This window comes from Petaurus breviceps, unplaced genomic scaffold (assembly GCF_028583685.1).
Source record: "Petaurus breviceps papuanus isolate PSGF00001 unplaced genomic scaffold, PetGlider_PUasm1.0 90723, whole genome shotgun sequence".
Taxonomy (NCBI): domain Eukaryota; kingdom Metazoa; phylum Chordata; class Mammalia; order Diprotodontia; family Petauridae; genus Petaurus; species Petaurus breviceps.
In genome coordinates this window covers 8,055,198-8,078,458 of record NW_027187323.1, presented here as the reverse complement: position 1 = coordinate 8,078,458, position 23,261 = coordinate 8,055,198, and the positions used below count along the sequence as shown (strand labels likewise).

Below are 23,261 nucleotides of genomic sequence, written 5' to 3'. Positions count from 1 at the left end.
ATATTATATGTATATATAGAACACGTATGTATGTATACCACATAGAATGTATATGCTCATATATATTCCCTAACAGCCATATACACGCCACACACACATATGTATATATGTGTGTATATATATATATACACACACACACACTCCATAATATGTTCTAGAGTTGATAAAGACTTTCTTCTTGGCACACAACTCCAAAATTTGTTTAGATTAAATATTGATGCTCATTTAGCCAGAGAAAATCAGATCTATAGTCGTTATAGTGACTGGGAATAAAGATAATGGTCACATTTTGGCTGGATCCATGAACAATGAAGCCAGCCCTCCTCTTAACCTTCTCCCATCATTCTCCTGCTTCTCCAGCTAAACTGAAAATTTCAGAGAAGGTAATCACATCTCTATTGACAATAGCTACTTGTGATTTCTCTTTACCAACATAATGAGGTCCTTTAATTTTTAAAGTTTCTTTAATCCTATTTGTTTTAATTCTGTAGTCATTTTTCCAATATACCTGTGGATTCACACATAAGAGGAAAGTATATTTTATCATGTGCTCTCTTGAGCAAAGATTTGCTGTTATAATCAGAGTTCAGTGGCCTTGTCAATGATCGCTTACTGGAACTTAACAAAGTTCCTTTATGCCCTTATTCCATTTACATTTTGGTGTTCCTTGTATATGTTGTGCCAGGTCTAGGTTAGTTCATACTGGTCCCATGCTGCTTTGAATTCCTTAAATTTGTCAGCATACCACCGAGGAAACGGGCTGAGAGAGATTAAGTGACTTGCCCAGGGTCATAGAACTAGTATCAGAGACAGAAATTGAAATTATGTCCGCCTTTTTCCAAGTCTAACAATCTATCCACCCTTCCATGTGGTCTCTACAAAAACAACCAAAACAAAGCCAATCTCTATACACTATGTGTGTATGTGAGGTAAAGAGGTGATTAGCCATGGCCTAATTTGTACAGGTCAGGCTATTTACTTTTTACCCCCTAAAATATACATTTTTTTCCATATTAAAGTTTTTCAGAGTTGACCTGGAATTCATATTGCTTGTTTGAATGCAAAAATATCAAGCTATAGGAAACTTTGAAGAAATAAATGGAACAGGAGAGAATCAGTTCTTTCTAAGATATCCATGTGAAGAAAAGGGACAGTTGGCTTCTCTCATTCTCTTTAAAACACACACACACACACACACACGCACACACAATCAAAAGTGAAGTCCATGAGACTAAAGACTATAACACTGGTGCCAACTTTCCCAACATACCCAGGAATTTCTTTATTTAGAACCTCCCATGTGTGTGTTTTTAATCTCTGGAATCTCAGGGATTTTCCCATCCCTCTGGATGCTTGAGAAGTTTTGGAGGATGGTAACCCCTCCTGGAATTCTCTACTTCCACGGTTTTATTTTTAAAATGTGAGTAGTAGTGGCATGCTGGAGAAATGGGCATTCATATAACACAGATAGCCAAGAAAGCCAGGCTAGATAGGAACATTTCTGAAGACTTTTGAAAGACAGAAAATTTGAAGTCTTAGACCATTTCTTGAAGTACCCCTGAAAAACAAGAGGCAAGCAGTTCTGGAGCCACTTAAGAAGGCAGAAACATCTCATCTCATGAGACTAGTCAAAGACAAACTTGCACATGTTGACTTGTGTGCATGTCCAGCAAGCTATTCAATAGTCAAGTCTCCTCCTCATGCCTAGGGTATACCTTTCCTTCTATGCCCTTCTGCCCTGGATCACCTTTCCCTTACATCTGCCTCCCCTATGCCCCACAGCTACAAACTTCTTTACTTGCAATATTCCAAGTTAGAAGCTTCCATTTTCCTAGCCAACGAGTGTTTCCCTAGAGTCTTTATCAACTCTAGAACATATTATATAAAGTGTTTCCTGTGACTTCAGGGATGGAGCAGGATCCTTCCACCCACTATTAAAAAACACTTGAACAGCTTTCAATGGGAACCTGCCATGGGGCCCAAGTTGGTCTAAGAGCTGTCTTGGGGTACCCTAAGTATGTACCCAGATGTCATAAACCATTGTGGACTCCTTTTTCCTTCTATAGCCTGAAGACCATCATGTCTAAATCTTCTTCATGATATTCTTGATTGGATTCCTTCTCTGTCTCTTCCACAGTCCTGCTTTGAGGGTTTAGACCCTAATGTGTGTATAGTCAGTGACTGGGGGAACTACTCTAGTCTGAACTTATCAATTTCAGCTCTGTTGAGAAAATGCTTCTAGTTTGGAAGTGTTCATCTCAACCCTAGTATAAAAGGGAAAAGGAGTCAGGGGAATACTCTAGTACCTCTACAGTGTTGTCCCTGCCCCATACTTTTGTGTGTCTCTAATTAAGACATGTGGCTTTCTTTTTGGAGCCTTCCTTTAAGCATTCTAGAACAAAAGGGCATATTGCTTTAAACCTTAACTTGAACATTTCATTCTTCTGTTAAGTCCTTTTAGTTTCAGCAGTGGACTCTAGACTCATGGACACATGTTCATTTATTTCTTTTAAATCCAGAAGATAGATTTGAAATGCACATGGCAGCAAGAATAATAGCAAATTCTTTTTTCCAGCAAGACTGTACAAGTTTCTTTACCAATCCCCTTACATGGTTTAAGGGAAATTATTAATACATGTATCTGGAAAAGGGTATGATATTTGCACATTGGGTCTGTGATATAAACATGTTACTCCCTTTACAATAAAGCATAATGTACAATGACAGAAAACTCTTTTTCACTTATGAACGTCTGAGTCTGAAATTCACACAAACCACACTTTTGTTTGACTCCTAAATGTGGGTGCCAAATGAATGTACTGCACTGGGCTTCTGAACACTACTGCAACTGTGCAGCCCCTACTTCTCTACTGGGAGAATTGTTTCGGCAGATAAACCATCTGGCTTGAAACACAGCCCTCTTTGAAAATATTTCTCATTATGTTAGCTCTAAAACAATGTGTACAACTATGCTTCATTGGAAGACATGGTTAACAGAAATTCAATGTCAAACAATATCTTCTCTGTAATCTTTTCCTAAATAATTTTTAAAAAGCAATCAAAATGCAAAATTTTAATTCTTTAAAGAGTCATTATGAATCTGGTGTAAGATGAATAAAATTCAAGGAAATCTTTAATAAGGCACTAAAATGCATGACTCTATAAAATGTTGACATCTCTAAGCTTTCCTATTGGAAAGCTTAGGGACAGTGCATTTATTTGGATGTGTCATGAGGATATCACTGTAATATTTTATGTTTATATGCATCTTTTCATCCAAGGGTCTCCAACTATGTTATAATTGCTTTGGGCTGAACACAGTGTTATTGTTGACCCTAGTTCATAGAGGACATGGAGTTTGACAAAGTTGAGTAATTTTCTCTATCTGGCTTAGGGAGTCAAAATCCATCAAATGAAGTTTATTTCTGTAAGCTGGTGGACTGAGGTGTAGATGCATAGGTAAAATAGAGGGATGGCTATTGATTAGAATGTAAGGTGGAGAAAGATTGAGGGCTCATGGTAAGGTAAAAAAATGAATATAAATTAGTCATATCAGTGGTGGTGGGGTGAATATAGGGGAAGGAAGGTAAAGGTCAGAATTGGTTGTATCAGCTAAATTCCCATTTATCTATGAAAGTTTATTACTAGGTTCCATTCATCATAATTCTTTTTTTTTTAAGCAATTGGGGTTAAGCAACTTGCACAAGGTTACACGGCCAGTTATTTTGTGTGGGTGCCAAATATCTGGGGCCAGAACTGATCCCGGGTCTCCCGACGCTGGGGCCAGCGCTCTTACTCACTGTGCCACCTGGCCGCCCCCATTCATCGTAATTCTAAGATCAGTTCTAAGATATCTGGTCCTGATGGAGAACAAAAAGCCTTGATAGAAGTATTAGTTGAAGCACAATCCAATGGAAGTAGACAGAAGGGGATTGATTGAATAAGAGGGGGATTAGCAATAGGGTAGAACAGGGTGTTTCTGTAGGCAAGGGAAAACGAGAGTAATACTTTTGGGCACCTCTCCTGGTGGTGGCCAGCAGGGGATTGTTACTGGAGACTGACTACATATATATATATATATATAAATGTTACTTAAAAAAATAAAAGGATGTGGTAGATTAGAATCCATATTTTTGTTCCTTTGAGCCATCCAAATTCTCTTTTATATACCAACTAATCTGTGCTTTCATGCTCTGTCTCTACCTCTGTGGCTTTCTAGTCTCTGTGATCTCACTTTCATTTTGTTACTACTATTTATTGTATACGTGTTTTTATGTTTTCAGCTAACTTCATATCTAAGGTGGTGACCAGTCAGGGTTCCACTAGGTCAAGGGAGCTGAGTACAGTGAATGTTCAGAAAGGTTGATCCATGGCACGGAGCAAGGGGCTGAGGCTAGGAATCTGTTCCCAAACAAGGTGAAAAGGGTTGCCTTATTGGAATGACAGTATTTTAATATTATTGGTTAAGTACATCTCACCTTAATGAAGGACAGGAATGCTTTCTGAAGAATCAGGATGATTGTCCTACAGGACATCAGTGTGTTTCTATTATGGCTTTAGAGACTTTATATAGAGTGAGTCCAGTGGAAATATTGGTTGGATTAGCTGTGATCTGCTTACCCCAGCCTGTGATAATGGGGATAACGATATATAACATTTTAGGAATTGCAAGCACTTTTTGTATTTAATTGATATTTACCCTTTTTTGTATTCCCTAGATCTTAACATAGTGTCTGGAAATATATAGTTGAGCGTTTAGTAAATCCTTATTGACTGATTGACATCAACCCAAAAGAGTAGATGCTGTTATAGATATAAACACTTAGACTGAAAGATGTTACACAGTTAAAGTCACACAAAGAGTAAGTGCTTTAAAACAGGATTCAAACTCATGACTTCTTGACTCCAAGTTATGAACTCTGGATACTGTACCACTTAGCTGAATGTGATCAATAGGGACCCACAAATGCTCAGCTTTCAGATATCCATCTTAGTGAAACCAAAGCAGAGTGGATTAACTGCATCTTCTGATCAGATGTGATTATGCAAAATTTGTCTTGCCTGATAAGTGAAGCCACTATTCCAAATGGCCATAAGATTTTCTGGTTCCATGTTTGGTCACTCGCAGCAGTGACCATACTATTAAACTTTGCCCCATCTCTGTTATGGTTAGAAAGTGAATGCAGGTTAATATTTGGAGCAGGGGAAGAAAAATCAGCAAATTCATATGATGTATGTCAATTTATTCTTTGATAATGGTAATATATTTATGTAGTGTTTTATAGAGGCAGTTGTAACATAGCAGATAGGATCCAGGATGACCTAGGTTCAAATCCTACCTATAACACAGTCTGAGTCTGCGACCCTGGGCAAGTCACTTAATTGCTAGGCCAAGGGTGTCAAAAAAGCACCTGGAGTGGATATACAGCGAAATACTCCTTTCAGAACCAGATTAAAACATAATTTGAAAATATTTAACAAAATTAATAAAAATACAATAGAACATAGATAATGTTATTGTATAGTTTTCTAAGCCAATAAGCAGTCTGCAGGCATCCTTCGTGCAATTCAGTGACCCAGCTTCTATTTGAATTTGAAATTACTTCTCTAGGCAACTCTTTAAAACAGTAATTTGCAGAGAAGGCACCAACCAACCTTTTCAGAGGGAGTTAGCTCACCTAGAAGTTCCCTTGTACCAGTGAAATCCCAGGTTTAGTCCCTATCCCTATACCTTATAGAGGGACTTTTCATGCCTATTATTCCATCTAAAGGCTAAGGGATCATAGAAGTTTGAGGTGGGGGAAAATCAGAGATAATCTAATCCATTTTCCTTCTTTTATGGATAAGGAAAATTGAAACCTAGAAAATGGAAATGACTTTTCCATACCAGGTCATGGTAAGATAGCTAGTAAACAACACAGCTGAGATCTGAATCCACGCCCTCTGAATCTGGTGATCTTTCCGCTCCATCACCCTGCTTTCTGTAACTGGTTGTTTAGGTAAGGTAGCTTCCTGTCTGGGGGTTCTTATCACATGGAAGAATGTCAGCATTTCAGAGACCTTACATCTCGAGTCAGAGAGCCAGCCTGAGCCAGCAAACCTCTCTTACAATAAGGGTTCCAAGTCTAACTTGGGTGGGAGGAAGATAGACCTTACTTGTCAATATTACTCTGCTGACACACTCCACATTTACCTTCCAACTATTCCTTAACATTCTCCTATTTATAAACAACTTTTATACTTCAAAGTGCAAAGGTGAGCTTGAAGGTTCACCAAAAACATTTGGAGAACCAGTGTCATCCGTAACTTGATTTCTCAAAAATATGTATTATAATTGTTCCTCATTTCAAAGTGAAAATAACATGAATTAAAAGAATAAGAAGAAGGCCCTGGTATGAATACTGGGTGCATTTTTCACTGCTGTTTTCCTTTTTAAAAAATATGTACTTATTATATGTTTTCTTAGGATTTTGAGCCAAGGAAACATTAAGTGTCTGTAGAATTGCGAAGGCAGTTTAACACACTGATCATATCTCCAATAATTGGAATCTGAAGTAAGCTGTTGTAAAAGGATGCATTCCAACTGCCATCTGACAATTCACATGCTGGTTTGTCCCAGGCATTACAAGGTAAGAGGACATTGTGACTGATTTACTCACGTGTTGTCCTGGGAGGCCCTTCCAGGAGATTGAATGCCAGGGTGCCCCCTTCCCTTACTCTAAACACACTCAAAGTAGATAGTAAATAACCTTTGTGATGTAACCAGGTATGTTTACTTTTTCTTGGAAATGAAAATGCTCTTTCTGAGAAAGTGAAATCTAGTTATTTATTCCAAGGAGACTTAATAACATGGTGGCCATCTCTGATTGCCCTGGCAATTAAAATAGTTGTTGATTTTTAAAGGGAAAAAAAGGGTGTAGTATGGGGGAAAAGTCAAGATTACTTCTACTGAGGTGAGAGAGATGTCCACTTTTTAGGGCAGGTAAGGTAGATTAATAAGAGACTACTCATAAGGAGGTTTCAGATCTTACTGTCAGAGGGTAATAATTAATGATCAAATGTTAATGGAGATGCTGGGCTGTTGATGTCATTAATTCAGCTCAGTGGAGCCAGTCTTGCCCGGGACCTGCCACAGCTGTCACTGCATTCGCTTAATTATTCCAGTGCCTTCGGGCTCTTTTTCCCCCTTTTTCCTACTAACTACAGGACAGTATGTTTTCACTGAAGCAGAATTACCAAGAATGCCCTGCTTTCTGGTCAGTGCCAGGCCAAATATACGTGAAAGCCCAAAGGCAACAAAAAATAACCTTTTTTGTTGTTGTTTTGTTTCTTTCCAGGGTTTGTGTATATTTGATGGGAGGGGTCTAGTTTTTATTTATTACAGAACAAGATGAGATGGAAAATGCTTGAGAAAGGCCATCCTAAATAGTGTGATTGTCTTGATATAATATTTATGCCCTGTAAAGATTAAGTTCTTGAAAACTAACCTAATACCTCCCAGTTGCTATGCTGGGCAAAATGTCCGTGTTCACCCTCTCCCACAACCAAACAAAGAGAATATAGAAAAAAAAGAAGCTGGGGGGGGGGGAGAGTAAGGGAGGGGGAGCGAATACCATCAGTTGGTAAAACATAATGTGAAATAATCATGCTTCAAAAGACAGGAAATCATAAAATTATCCTTTACTGGGCAAATTGAGGCAAGGAAAAACATGATCACTGAAATGCCACTTCCATTAAAATTCAGCTTTGTAGGAGTGGATGAATTTGCCTGCTGTGCCTTCAGAGCCTTCTTCCACTTCCTTGGCTGTGTTTCTTTCATCTCATTGTGCTAGAAGTTTTAGGAAAACTACTCCTTACTTTTTAAACCCTTTTGGGTCTTTCGTCTCTGGCCTGGTCTAATAGACAACTTATTTCTTGCCTTACTTCTTTCTAACTGGAGATAGAAAGGTAGATTTGTTCTAAAACTTTTGTGAAAAATTTTTTTTGCCCTATCATTACTTTTTTGAGGGGTGGCTGGGTGGGAGGGGAGTATAAATATCTAGTTTTGATGAGTGTTACGATTTCAAATCAGTCCAATATGCCTTCTTGAACCGCTAGGCTGGAATGCAGCTTGACTCCATTCCAAACTGAAGTGCTTAAAAAAAATGTGAGGCACTACAACAATTTAAAATCACTCTATATACTGCACATGGTGATTTAAAATAATTGAAGCTCTTCAAATTTTTATATGCCCTTGAATTTGGAAGTGATCAAGGTTCTGGGCATGTGCAGTACACAATGATTTGAAATTATTAGAGTCCTTCAAATTTATCATAAGTGTTTCAGCTTGAAAGTGATAGGGAATCTGGACTTAGGCAGTGAAAAGTGATTTAAAATTATCAGAGCACTACAGATGTTTTATAGGTCCTTTAATTTGAAAGTGATCTCAGTTCCGGTCTTTGGTGCCACAGAGGATAGCACTTTCTACTCAATGCAGCAGGTTTGGATTTTTCCAAACTGTGCATTACTTAGAAAGTCTTTAAAAAATTCAAAAGATATTAGTTCATAAAGAGAATATTTAATAAATAATTTCACATTAAGAGGAACTTGATTTTACTTTGGCTGCTACCATCCATGATTGGGAACTGATACAATGGTATTTTTGGGGGTAGGGATGAGCTTGAGTTTTGGGAGAAAGAAAAAAAAATTGAGTGTCATTTAGCTTGTACTATCCGTGTGAAAAGTCATCATATACAACAAGAACATTTGATCTGCCATGGTGAAGGTCTAGGGACCAGAGGAAAGATAGGAATCTTTAGGTTACCTTTATAAATTGTACAGTGATTTAAAAAAAAATAGAACAAAGAGACCACTAAACTCTTATCACATAGATCAAAGCTTCTGCACTCATGCTTTAGTTTTAGTTTTTCCTTCTCTAGCATAACACGTGCAAGGCAGGTCCTTTGTTCAGAAGCTATTCTTTCTTGAAAGCATCCATGCTCTTGTCGTATGCTGCTTTTTCAGACAAATGCATTATTTTCACTTTGTGTGTACTTTGATGAAGCTGATAACTCTACTAATTTGCTAAGTAGACTATATCTGACCAGGAGAGTTAGAAACTTATGAGCTGTATAAGATGGATGGATTCTTTTATTTTACCCACTTGAAGGACCCGTGACATCACTCAATCCTTTTGCAAAAGTACATTCTTGTAGATGGAATATTTAGGCTTGCTGAAGTCCCTGATGACAAGACTCTAACATATATACAGTAGATTTCTGCTTCAAATATCAGGATTGTACAAGAGAGACTATAGTCACTAAGAATTCAGCTAAAATTATCAGCTACATTACTGCTGTACCTCTGAACACCATATAACTGGTCTCTGACTTGATTTAAAGTAGTGTGACAAAGGTGAAATTCCAGCATATTCCCCACTTACTTCCCTTCCTCAGTAAATGTTTTTATTCTGATAAAAATTAGGATAAGTTCATTAGGATTTTGATTGTTGTCTTTCTCCTCTCTCTGTCTCTCTCTCTGTCTCTGTGTCTCTATCTCTGTCTCTCTTTGTCCCTCTTTCTGTCTCTCTCTCTCTGTCTCTCTCTGTCTCTCTCTGTCTCTCTGTGTCTCTGTCTCTGTCTCTCTCTGTCTCTGTCTCTCTCTCTCGTTCTGTCAAGGAACAGAGTTGGAATTGGAAACACTCTGGCATATGAAAACCATCTGACCTGTGTACTGGGTCTATGAATCTCCAGGCCTTTATGAGAGTAGAAATTTAACAGGATTAGGAATAGAAAATGCTAATAATAGAGCTCATGTTTTGTATTTAGGATTAACCTTAGCCCTAAGGACATAGTGCCAGCTCACTACATGATATCTTGCAATTGGCATAGTATTTGACCTTTGTTCTTAGAATTATTTTTTTTAAAGTTTATGGCACTTTATATGCATGTTTAAGCTATCTTTCTGATCTTATGTTGCTGTTGTTTGAGAGTAAAATAAAAACAATGAAATGGAATGGTTTTCTTTTGCATGTTGAAGCCCTAAAATGAGGAATCATTAATGAAATAATATTATGCTTCTGACTATATTTTTAATAAAATCTTGATTAGGTCATAGGAAGAATGAGTTCAGTGGTATAAACCTGGACTTTAATCAATTTAATTCAGCAAATGTTTATTAATTGCCTACTCTAGGGAAAGTCCTGAGCTGGTGATTTAAAGATTAAAAAATAAAAATGAATCCTGCCTTCAAGAAGCTTATATTTTCCTGGAAGGAGGAAAGGCTGCTCCTCTTCCTCCACTTTCCATTTTTCTGGGGGAGGTTCATTATTATTATTGTAATTATTTTTAATTATTATGTTTTCCTAGGGAAGGGGAGATTTCTGCTCCTCCTCATTATTACATTTTCCTAGAAGAGGATAGTTATTACTCTTATTTTCCTAGCATAAGGGGTTATTATTATTTATTATCATATTTTCCTGGAGGGAGGAGATATTCCACTTTTATATAAATAAGCAAAAATAAAGAGAGATAGCACTATTAACTGAGGTGGGCGAAGGCTAGAATATCCCCAAATAGTACATATGAATAGTTCTATCACATAGCAGATTCAAAATGCAAGTCGGCTGATTAGGTATTCAATGAGTAGGAATTCTTACACATTTGGGGTGATGACTGTTAGAAAAATTACTGGAAGAGCTTGCACAGTTAGTTACTCTATGATTGAACCCCAAAGGCAGCATGATACAGAGGAAAATACATTGAATCAGCCATGAGAAGATATTGGTTTTGTGTCCCAACTCCATCATTTATTACTCATTTGTCTTTGAGCAAGTTAAACTCTTTTTTTTTCTTTTAGGAGGGGGGAGGGCAGGGCAATTGGGGTTAAGTGACTTGCCCAATATCACACGACTAGTGCAAGTTAAACTCTTAACATCTAAATAAACTCATCTGTGAAATGAAGATTATAACCCCAATCTTTCTCATCTCACATGATTGTTTTGAGGATCATAGAATTGTAGGATTACGCTCTTGAACTGGAACAGAGCTCAAAGATCACGCTACACACTACATTAAAGTACCCTCTGTATGCACTGACCCCCCCCCCCCCCCCCGTGAAACGCACGCCTGCACGCCGCACTCCGAGCTGCATCCAATCAGAGCTGCAGCAGTGAGCGCGTCATCCTGTTCTTTATTGAATTCATTATTGAATAAAGATACATTTTTTTGTTCACATTTACCTGTTTATTAAAATTGCTGTCAATGTTCATTAAAATAAGCCCTCCCCTGAAAATAAGCCCTCTGGTGTTTTTCTGTCCAAAAAAAAAAAATAATAAGACAGTGTCTTATTATCGGGGAAACACGGTAGCACAGTTTTTAGGCTCAGTCCCCCAAAACCTCACTTACAGTATCATTTTGCATCACCAGAGCAGGGCTATCTACTTTTCACCTGTAGGTTCTAGGATTAACCTGGAAAGGCAGGGTAATGGGAATGGGGATTTGAAGATCTTCTCTGCCCTTTAATAGACCTAGGGGGGAGTTTGGAGACCTCCCTTTCTGTGATGATAAACTCTGCCCCCTACTAGGCTGAATGTAGTCACATGGAGCCTGTGGTGGGAGGAGTTTTGCTGAAGGGAAGCAGAGCCCACAGGAAGCCAGATGAGAGCTAGATAAACAGTGGGGGACAGAGGAGCTCAGACAAGGAGAGTTTTGTGAGTAAATATTGATCTTGTATTGGTTTGTGGGAAGTCTAAAGGATGGCATGGCTCTCAGCATTATTATGACTTTTGAATATCTTTGGTACTATGATGGAATAGGCTTACTGGTTTTGGGATTCAGTTTTCTGGTGTCTAAATAAATCCTTCAGTTCTATCCTCTATCTGGAGAATCTGGTATATATTGCAATCGCACGTCATGCGATACTTATAGTCACAGTCTTTATTGTGACCGTGGACACTATAAATATTGCATTGGTAATACATGTAGGTCAAGGGTTGGTTTTCTAATTTTCCAACTCATGAGCCTCCAGCCATGTACTTCCCCCATTGATTATCAGTTGGTATCAATTATCCAATAAATCTTGATTAGAAGAAATACTCTTCAGAACAATTGGTACAAAATATCCCTCCATTTTAGGGGCATACTCTACCATAAATACATAGAGACCAGTGGAAAATATGAGTTCATGCTTAGATAATACATGAAGCAAAAGGATAATTCATAGTTTCTGGTTCTCCTTCACTGATCATGAAGTTCTCCTTAGGCATGGGATACTTTTTGGCTGGGTTCCACATAGAATTTTTTTTTTTTGCTTTTTGGAGGGCAATTGGGGTTAAGTGACTTGCCCAAGGTCACATGGCTATTTTTTGTGATCTGAAACCAGGTCCTCCTGACTCCAGAGCTGGTGCTTTATTCACTGAGCTACCTAGCTGCCCCCACATAGAATTTTTTTTCTTTTTTTGGAGGGCAATTGGGGTTAAGTGACTTGCCCAAAGTCACATGGCTAGTAATTGTATCAAGTGTCTGAGGTCGGATTTGAACTCAGATCCTCCTGACTCCAGGGCAGGTGCTCTATTCACTGTACCACCTAGCCGCCCAAATCCCACATAGAATTTTAATGCTATCTTTTTTTCATTGTGTCTAGTTTGTCAGTCAGTCAGAGTCAGAATTCATAAACCTTCATTAAATAACTACTATGTGCCAGGCTTTGACCTAAACTCTGAGGATATAAATATGAAAACGAAAGACAGTTGCTGCCCTCTTTATCTGGTAATGATTTTTTGGTTCATGGTTCCTTTCAGCACAATGTAGTTTCCTTGTTTATCCTTTTAAAAGTTTTGACTGTTTTTACTTCGTCAGATAACGTTTGCAACTCCTGCTTTTTTTGGATTTACTTGATGCATAACAAAATTTCCCCTCCCCTTCAGTTTTATTTTGTATATGTCTTTGTTTTTAAAATGTGTTTCTGGTAAGCAGCAGATTGTAGGGTTTCGTTTTCTTATACAATCTGTCACTTTTTTTCCCTTTTATTGGATTGTTTAATCCATTCACATTTAAAGTTATAAGAGTGAGGTTTATATTTTCCTCCCTCTGTCACTAATATATTTTAAAGTTATTATTTCCCCTTTCTTCTGCTATAAACACAACACTGTTCCTTTAGTTACTGTAATCTCTTTTTTTTTGGGGGGGGGTAACTCTACTATCACTGACTTTTCCTCCCACTCTTGATCCTTTCCTCTTGTTTGTTATCTCCTTCCTTTTATAGTTTTGCTTATTGGTTCCTTTTCTTTCCTGCTTTTATCTGTTTATATTATTCCTCTGCTCTTTTCCCCTCTCAATTAGTCAAGTAAATGCCCCCTCCTTTCTTCCTCTTCAACTAGTTGTATTCATTAGTTTTTTATATTTCATTTTGTGCCCCTTTCCAAAAAAGATTTCTCACAATTTCTGCATTATCCATCCTTTTTTTTCTGTTAGCTCTAAAACCCTCATTCTCTGATTCATGACCTGTATAATTTTATCTGTCTCTATTTTCTAAATTCCTGGGCAGCTAGGTGGCACAGTGAATAGAGCACTGGCCCTGGAGTCAGGAGGACCTGAGTTCAAATCCGGCCTCAGACATTTAACACTTACTAGCCATATGACCTTCGGCAAGTCACTTAGCCCCAATTGCCCTGCCCTCACCCCTCCATAAAAAGCAACCCCCCCACAAAATTAAAAAAGCAAAAATAAAAAAATTTTCCATATTGCTCATGTAATCAAAACTTTGAGGTATCCATTCTAGGTTCTTCCATCTAGGCCAGTTTCTGTCACTGCTTTGTAAAGTTTTCCCTGTTCGTTTCCTTTTCCATTGTGCCTTACTCCTAAAACAATGCTAATTATTGCAGTTGTCAGAGAAGATACTGTCTCATAATAGGGTCCCTCTCATATCACATCCCTGATTAGGCAGTCCACCAATGATCTACAGCTTCTCTTGGTTACTTCTTTTCCCCATTTTCCTGGATACCTTGTATTCCATGCTCTCTCACCCTGCTAGTTGTTCAAGGAGTTCCAACTCCTCCCCTCCTTAGGAAGAATGGACTTTTCAAGACCAAATTCCCCAGGACACATACAGTGTAAGGTCCCCATCTTCCTCTCTTCACCTGTAGGAATATTCACTAGTGGAGTGTCTTCCCAGAACTAAGGCAAGGTCTCCTTCCTTTACCCCAATCTCTTTTCAATCATTCCTCCCTCCTCACCCACTCTTTTGTAGGTTTTCTCTTTCTGAGACCACAGGGGTCACCTTCCCCTTATTGCTTACCTATTTATTAGCCTGTCATATCACACATTTCTCCCTTTCCCCCGATCCCTCCTTCCCTTTCATGTATTCTGTTACTTTGTAATATAGTCACATATTCAGAAAACAAATAAAAACATATGATTGATCTTTAGGTAGGGTAGCGCTAGGTTCTGTCCATAATGTCTCAGGTCTGAATCTTCATTGTTACCTCTATTAGACTTTTTTTTAATAAGCAATTGGGGTTAAGTAACTTGCTCAAGGTTACACAGCCAGTTATTTTGTGTGGGTGTTAAGTATCTGAGGCCGGAACCGATCCCAGGTCTCCCGACTCACTGCGCCACCTGGCCACCCCAAGACTTCTTTCTTTACCACTGAATTGTGGACATTTGGAGAGAAGTCCTTCACTGGGTTCTTTGCTGCCACTTTGTTGTTATTGCTGTCTCTGCTGTATTTCTATTGTTTGAGGTATTTAAGAAGTGAACAATCTTTTAATTTTAATTTTTTTTCTGAAAATGTTTTGAAAGCTTCTTTATTAATGAATGTCTCTATTTTTTTTTTCACTTATGGTTAAGCTAAGATTTGCAGCCTAGGTCATGCTGGGAAACATCCATGCTGAGCTCCATTACACTTCAGGACACATTATTCCATTCCCTCCTGTGTCTTCTTGTCACTTCAGAATAGTCTTGTGTTATTCCAATTTTCTTACTTGAAGATCTTTCTATTGATCTCTTACAGAACTTGTTCCCTCTGAAGTGAATCATTAATTTAACTACTATGTGTCTTATAATTTTTAGTCTCGTATTTTTTTTTTCTTTCTGGAGGTGATCTATAAATTCTTTCAGTTGATACTTAATTTTCTGTGTTAAAAAGTTCTGCACAGTTCTCTTCTTTTATTTCCTGAATTATGGTGTTAAGGATTTTTGTCCCATCATGTTCTTAATTTAGGAGATCTGTGATCCTTAGATTGATTCTACACATCCTGTCTGTGAAATCAGAGTGTATTGCTTGCCTTGTAAACACATTTTTTAATGTTATTGTTTTTTACTTTTTTTCTAGATTCTTTTTCTTTTATATATTTGCACTCTCAATCTATTGTTCCCTCCTTTGTTTCTTTCACGAGACTTGTCATCATAGATTCTAGTTTTCCTATTCTGATCATTGATTTTGCTATGCAGACCATAAATTCTATTCTCATAATTCTCACTTTTTTGAACCACTCAGTAACAGTGTGTTGTGGTTTCATATTCTCTTCACATTCCATAAGGTTTTCTGTCTCACTGAATTATTTTCCTTTGTTTTGCAGTATTTATTTAAAGATGCCCAAAATCATTAGTAGAGCTTGAGGTCATATTTCCTTCTGTTGTTAAAATTTGCCTTGTTGATTTATAAACTTATGTTAAAGGTCTTTGAGTTTTCTTTTCCTGAGATATTTGGTAATTGCAGTCTTTTCAGTCTTTTTTTTTCTTCTAATTTTTCCCTGTTCCTCACTTTTTGACTCTGTCTTCTCTGGGGTTTTCCTAGGGGTCTGAATCTCAAAGCATCTCAGCCTCCTCCCACACTGGGCAGCAGCCTAGGTGTTCATTAGACTATGTTTCTGCCTTTGTTCATCAATGGTTCACCAGCCTGGATTTTGTCCCAAATTACTTTTGGATGGACAGAAGTGGCCCCAGATGGATGCTGAGCTTTGCCCCTCAGGCTTAGTGTAGTGTTGCACAACTGTCCCCAAAACACTGTTCTATCCTGATGTCCTGCTCCCTCTGTTCCTTAGTTTTCTGGCCCTGCATTGGTAGTTTGGAGAATTGATGCACTCATGCTACAGAGTTGTCCTCCCTAGGAGTGGTAATTCAGGGTTTTGCAACATTGGTCCACTAGAGTTGTCTGCACCAGCACCAATCCAGAGCTTTGTAGTGTTGGTGCTATAGGGTTGTCTACTTCAGAGCTGGCAGTCTGAGCAAACCTCTGCAACGTGGAGCTGGATTCTCTGTGGTACAGGAAAGAGGCAAGGGGGCCTGTGATGTGATGTGAGTTTTTTTGCAAGTTGTGCCTGGAATCTTTGTGTCATCTACTGCAGTCTCATGGGAGATGGGGGAAGTTCACAGGGTGAGCTCAGGGTCAGTGAATGTCACTTCATTTTCTAAAAATCCTCTTGGATTCTGGGTGCCCTGGACCATAGAGACAACTGCAGTTGCTTTACCATTGGCACATAATTTCTTTTTTGGAGAAGCTGGAGAAGTCATGGGAATCAGAGAAAATGTTGGGTCCTTCAGCTTGTTACTTATGTGACCCAGAAGTCAGGCACTTACAGTCTAGCGGGAGAAAGCGACACATAAAAGGAGACTCAAAAGGTTAGAGGGAAGCGATGATGTGGTGAAGAAGTCCAAAGGAGTCCATCCTATTAAAAAATTGAAGAGGTGACTTGCCTGGGTTTCTTTCTTAAATTCAAGTTTTGAGAAGAGCTCCATTCCACACTCCAATCAGAGGGATAGTTGGGGGAGAAGGTACTGATAAGGTATTAATATGAGGGCTAATGTGATCTTGCTGAATGATGAGGTCTCTGAGGGCATGATGGAAACAGCTCCTGACAAAGACTATTGTTATTCCACAGCTCTGCTAAGATACTAATGAGAAGTCTAAATCCTCCTAACTTTTGATCTTCACAAGGTCCTTTGGTTAAGGTAGTAGGGAGGAGACAGAGGTTCTTCTCCTTCCTTTTATTCCTGCCCCAAATTATTCCTCTTAAGACTTGTTGGGTACTACTCTTACTTAGCTCTTCATTAGATTTCAAGATTACAAATGGTTTTGTTATTTTTTGCAGGACCCAAGGGCTCATCAGGAATGATTGCATCTCCTCAGCCAATGTCAATACACCCTCACTCAGTGTCACTCCATTTTATACAATGGCTTTTACTCTTTCATACTGGTCAAAGACTTCTCTCATCTAGTCTAATGCCCTTAATTGATTCATTCATTGATGGAGGTGTCTAGGTCTAGTTCATACCTTTGTTTCATTCCAACAAGAAGGCCAGGTCCTTTTTAATTATTGATACAGGAACATGAAATACCCCTCTTATAGAGATACAAACTATTTTTCCCGCTAAAAATGACTTAGAAATCAACAATAATCTATTATTTCAATGGTCTTTTCTTACTACATACTTTATTTCTGCATATAATGAATGATAATTGATACTGCTTCTTAGATACAAATATAATATGTAATTTTGAGCAACTTAACTTCTCTCAGCTTCAATTTACTTATGTGGAAAATGAGACTGTTGGATTAGATGACCTCCAAGATTCCTTCTAGCTATAGATCTGTACAGCACAGAGAGGCATTCTGATTGAAAAAGATTAGAAGGTATACCATTCTGATTGAAAAAGATTAGAAGGTATACCATAGCCACTGTCAACTGGTATGCTTCACATTATGCCTACAAGTCACTAATACTTTGTTGCATAGGTCCTATTGTAAAGAGGTAAAGGGGTAAAGAATTAGCATTCAAAGCTAAATAAAACTAATAAAATTTGCATAACTGTATGCCCTAGAAGACATTTCTTCTACCTCCAAATCCCTATGTATTTGACAGCTTGTACAGAATTCGAGCTTTTGTAAAAGAAAAAACAATTATCTCTTGCTATAGAGGATGTCACCTAGCGACAAAACAGTCTTTATTTAAAAAAGAAAATGTTTTAGAAAGATGATAGGATCATAGATTTAAAGGCAGGAAGGGCCCTTAGAGGCCAATGAGTGCAGCCCCTTCATTTTACAAATGAGGATACCGAGGCTCTGAGAGTTGAAATATCTTGCCCAAGACCCCATAACAAGTAAGGAGCAAAGCCAGAATTTGAATGTAGGTCTTATGATTTCACACATGTCACACTTTCCAATGTGCCACCCTACCTATCTGTGTCTATATAACAAAGAGCTGTTTTATCTGGGGATTAACTTGATTTGGCCTGCTTGCATTGGAGTATGGGTTTCTTAACACAGGGCAATTTACTTGGGTACAGAAGACCCAAGTTCACCTTCTAGTTCTGCCACTTATCAACTGCCTATAGTTGGGCATGTTATTTGATCTCCTGGGCCCTGAGTTTTCTCATTTGTAAAATGGAGATAATCAAACTTGACTAAACAGGGAAGTGCCCTGGAGTCAGATGGGATAAGATATGTTTAGTATTTGTAAGCTTCATAAAGGGGAGTTTTCCACAATGAATATTTTTATTTCTGTATAGTTGTGTTGATTTTTAACACATTGACTGATACTTTGATATCTCAAGATATTGCTCTATAGGTCCCAGATATTGATGGATGTGTCAATGTTCATATTCTTATGTCCCTTAATATACCTTAATACTCAAAAGATCTGTTGCTATTATTGTTGTTGCTTGTCAATGTGAGGAGTCATAAAAGATCCCAACCTGTATTTGACTCAGTGGCCAAGTGCTAAGGAGTTGCTTGAGACATGTCAAGGGTGAGATACTTGCTCTGGGTAACATAGCTATTAAATGACAGAGTGAGATTTGAACTTATCTTTCTAACTGCAAACCCAACAACCTTTCCACTAGGCTTCCCTAGGGTTGGTCCTTAACACAAAGTAAAAGAGTTACATCTATGTAGAGATTGAACCCTACAGAAAGTACCAATGTCTTTTGGTGCTATGTTTTCATAAACGGCGCACAATAACAACACACAAAAATCTGCTCAGCAAGAAGTCCTGAAGTCCTTGAAGTGAAGACAAATCAATATTAGACATTGGGCTTTCTTTATTTGTCAGTGTCCAAATGACCCTGGAATTACATGTTAGTTCATCTTGTCAAACTCTTGCTAGCTTCATTGGCTTGCAAAATGACAAAAAAGATATTCAGTCTATAAAGTAACCTCCCATGGGTCACCTGCTCCCCACCTTCTCAAATGAGACCTAGCCTCATATTTCACTGAAAAAGAAAATGAGGTCATTTTCCAAGGGCTCTCTCCTCTCGTCTTCCTTATGTCCTATCACTCTGATGCTTTCCTTCACCATCTCCTTTTCCACCCTTGCTTCAAATAAAGATGTCCCTTTGTCGTGACAAAACCTTTTATGCACACTCAGTGATCCCACTCTATTCCATCTTCATCAGACGTTTACCCCTTCCACCCTTTCTCTCACTAATATTTATTCCTTCTATCCACTAGCTGCTTCCTTCTTATCTACAAGTATACCAATGTCTTCTCCATCCTCAACAAGCCCTTGCTTGATCTATTTATCTCCACTAGTTATTTCCCTATATCTCTTCTAAGATATGCCATATATACTCACACAGGTTTATATATATACATATATATATATATACACATGTGATGTATGATATGATATGATATAAATATATATGTGATAAAAACTCAATCAAATGTGATTCATATTAGTTTTTTGCAGCAGAAATATTGTAACTGTCATAAAAAGGCTATTAAACATAGTTTTGGCTAAGAATGGAAAATATACAACATTCTTCTGTTTTAGTAATCTATATTAAATATTTTAGCCATTTTTTTTCTGTTAAAATAGCCACAGTCATTATCCTTCTTTCCATCCTATCTTTTTGTGATATTTGATATTCTCGACAACTTGTTCCTTGGTAAAATTCTCCCTTTGCTTGCCACCCCTGATGCCACACCTTCCTGGTTCTCCTATTTCAGATCTTGTGCTCCAATCCCACATTTCTGATTGCTTGCAGGCCTTCCCTATTTGGCCATTACACTATCATCTCAAACTGCACATGTTTCCACATAAATTTAATGGTCTTCTCTAAGTGTCTGCCAGTGGTAACATTCGTCTTTACATTCATTGCACTTTCATTCCTAGTGCCTAGCACAATACCTGGCAAATAACAGATTCTTAATAGATGAGCACATATTGATCAGTTCTTCAAGATGCTCAGGTTGGAAACCTTAGAATAATAGTAGCTACCATTTATGTATAACCCTTATCCCCAAACCCATTAACATGGTACTCTCTCCTTATTGGTGGAGATGAGAGCCCTGCCTTGCATGAGTGGCAAGGTGGAGTTGTTGAGAGGCCAGAGCTTTAGTTCTCAGCATTCTTCCCTTTGGGACCAGTCAAGCTTCACTTTTTTTTGTTTGTTTTTTGAATGTATGTCAGCTTCTACCTTCAATAGAGGAGATGGAAGAGGCCAAGCCCACTTCAGATTGCTGAAGGAAAAGACTGTTGAAGGCACAAGAGGAGCAAGCAGTTTCCATCATCTCCATCCCTAACTTGCTAGAGAGGTCAGGGGGTTTCTTCTTGGTTGAGATCCAGGACTCTCTTTCTGGATTGAGCTGAGTTACCTCACTCCCAAGGGGAAAACTCTGTCACTCTGTATATTGTCAGATATATATTTTCCTATGTATACCTTTTCTGACTTCTGTTTTGCTATCATTTGGATAATGGGTTTCTCTGCTATTTGCTATGTGTGTTCATTAGGTGAAGAAGGGGGTCAAGCCTTGGATATAGAACGTGGGGTCTCTCCTCCCCCCAAAATGACAAAGTGATCAGAAGCTAGATGGAATCTGATCACATCCCCTAGGCCAGGGGTGGGAAACCTGCAGCCTTGAGGCCACATGTGGTCTTCTATATCCTTAACTGTGGCCTTTTGACTGAATCCAAATTTGTTCTGTAGATATATTTCTAGCCTAGTACCCCCTCTCAGAGAAGTGTAGAGTGGTAGCCTTCTGCTTCCTCTCCCAACAAGAATGAAAGGCTCCCTTGGAGAAGGCTGGGTTGGGGAGGAAGAGAAAAGGCTAAAGATTTCTATTCTGCCTCCCTTTGAGTCACACCAGGACAGTGTCCTTCCTATACATGGAGCCTCATACATATGTGAGGTCTGCTCCTCCACTCTCTTTGTCTTTATATATGTACTACTTTCAGCTTCACAAAATACTTTGCATATATTCTCTCATCTGAATCTCAGAACAGCCTTGTAAATAAGTACAAGTGTTATCACCCCCATTTTACAGATGCATAGACTGAATCTTAGAGGCTCCATGACCTTCTTCTTGGGTTACAAAGCTTCTAAGTGTCAGTCAAAATTCTAACCTGGATCTTTTCTTATTCCAGATCTAGCATTGTTTTCTCTCCACTATGTTTCCCTTCTGTTGCAAAGTCCCATTTTCTTCCCTAAAAATATCTGTAGTCCTCCTTTGTCCCTTCCAATTGTTACCACAGTGAATCAGATGACCCCTTCACCTCACATTTGGAATACTTCAATAGATTTCTAGCTTATGTGCTTGTCTTAAATCTCTCCATCCACCTGGACATTATTTGTATATAACTTTCTTGCAAATTCAGTATAATAAACATCTATTAAATGTCTGTTTTATTCAGAGCATTGTGTACTTGCTGGAGAAAATAAAAAATTTTAGGTAAGACTACATGATCCTTGTTCTTAAGTATGCCACAGTCTGATAAGGACATAAACTAGAACAGATAACTACAATACAAAATAAAACACGTGAAGTACTTTGGAAAAGTGGGAACAAAAGGCCATGTTAGGTTTTATGGGGAAAAGATATTACTACCAAAGTTGAGGGATGAGAGATGACTTCATGGAAGAGGTGGGTTTTATTAGATTTGGGCTATGAAGTTTGGGTAAGAATTCAAAGGCCAAATTCAAAGGCATAGAAGTCATTCCCTTCATAAAAATACAATTAAAGTTATTTGTTGTAGTGTAGAGTACTCAGAGAGACATAGTAAAGGCCAGCCAGGCTATAAAAGCAAGGAAACACCAAACTATGGAAAGTCTTGCATGCTAGGCAAAGGAGTTTGAATTTAATTTAGTATGAATGAACGAATGAGTGAGTGAGTGAATGAATGAATGAAATGAACAAATAAAAAAAACATTTCTTTAGCACTTACTATGTGAAAAGCACTGTACTAAGCACTGTGGACACAAATAGAAAAGCAGGACATAGACCCTGCTCTCAGGGAGCCCATGTTGGAGTAGGGGGAGACAACACATATCCGATTTTTAAAACAAGTCAGATGAAAGGGCCGTATAGTCATCCTTAGAGTGCAGTGGGGAAGCACATGGTAATGAATATTCCTTAATTCATTTCCATTGATCAAACTATTTGTATTTCTGCTGTTGGACCATTTGTTAGTCATGTGAAGGGTTTTAGTAGTAAAGACTTTCTTTTCTGTATCTTCAGGGGTTGTGGCCGCTGAGGATGCACCATAGCACCTGCAGAAAACCATCAACAGATCTCATCTTTATAAAATTTGCTCCCCTAGATGAAGACTGTGGGGCCAAGATGACCGTAGGATTGGTGCTCTGGGGGGTACTGAGATTCTTTTTTTTTTTTGCCTTTTTTTTCAGGGCAGTTGGGGTTAAGTGACTTGCCCAAGGTCACATGGCTAGTAAGTGTGGCAAGTGTCTGAGGCCAGATTTGAACTCAGGTCCTCCTGACTCCGGGCTGGTCCTCTATTCACTGAGCCACCTAGCCACCCCAGGGTTCTGAGATTCTTGAGCTAAACTGGTGAGACTCATTTGGTGGCTGGTGTTGGTGGTGTTGAGGATGGCAGACATCTTCTACCTTAGTATTGTAGAGGACCACTAAAGACTTTCTTTTTGAGCAGCAGAGTGATGTGACCAAATCAAAGCATAAGAAAACTAATTTACAGTGATGTGGAGTGATTATGGTAGGGAGTGGAAGAAAGGAAATTGGAAGCCTTATTTAGGAGGATATTTTGATAGTAGAGGCAGTTAGTAATGATATTAAGAGTAGTAAAAACAGAAAAAGGGGACTGATGTTAAAAATACTGGTGTGGCAGAATTGATAAAATTAATTAACTTATTAGAGATGATACAAAGTCAAAGATAATACCAAGATTTTGAACATGTAGAACTTTGTGAATGGTAATGCTATTACTATATATAGTGAAATCAGAAGAAGGTGTGTGTGTGTGTGAGAGAGAGAGAGAGAGAGAGAGAGAGAGAGAGAGAGAGAGAGAGAGAGAGAGAGAGAGAGAGAGAGA

At 38.4% G+C, this 23,261-nt stretch overlaps 1 long non-coding RNA gene across 1 annotated transcript in view; it reads left to right on the top strand.

The window, feature by feature from the left end:
• LOC138145095 (uncharacterized) overlaps positions 1–21,652 on the top strand; it is a 150,584-nt gene extending 128,932 nt beyond the window's left edge. Inside the window, exons 3-4 of the long non-coding RNA XR_011164106.1 lie at positions 6,467–6,629; positions 20,391–21,652. This is a non-coding gene — a long non-coding RNA (uncharacterized lncRNA). The remainder of the gene's footprint in view (positions 1–6,466; positions 6,630–20,390) is intronic.
• The last annotated feature ends 1,609 nt before the right edge of the window (positions 21,653–23,261 follow it).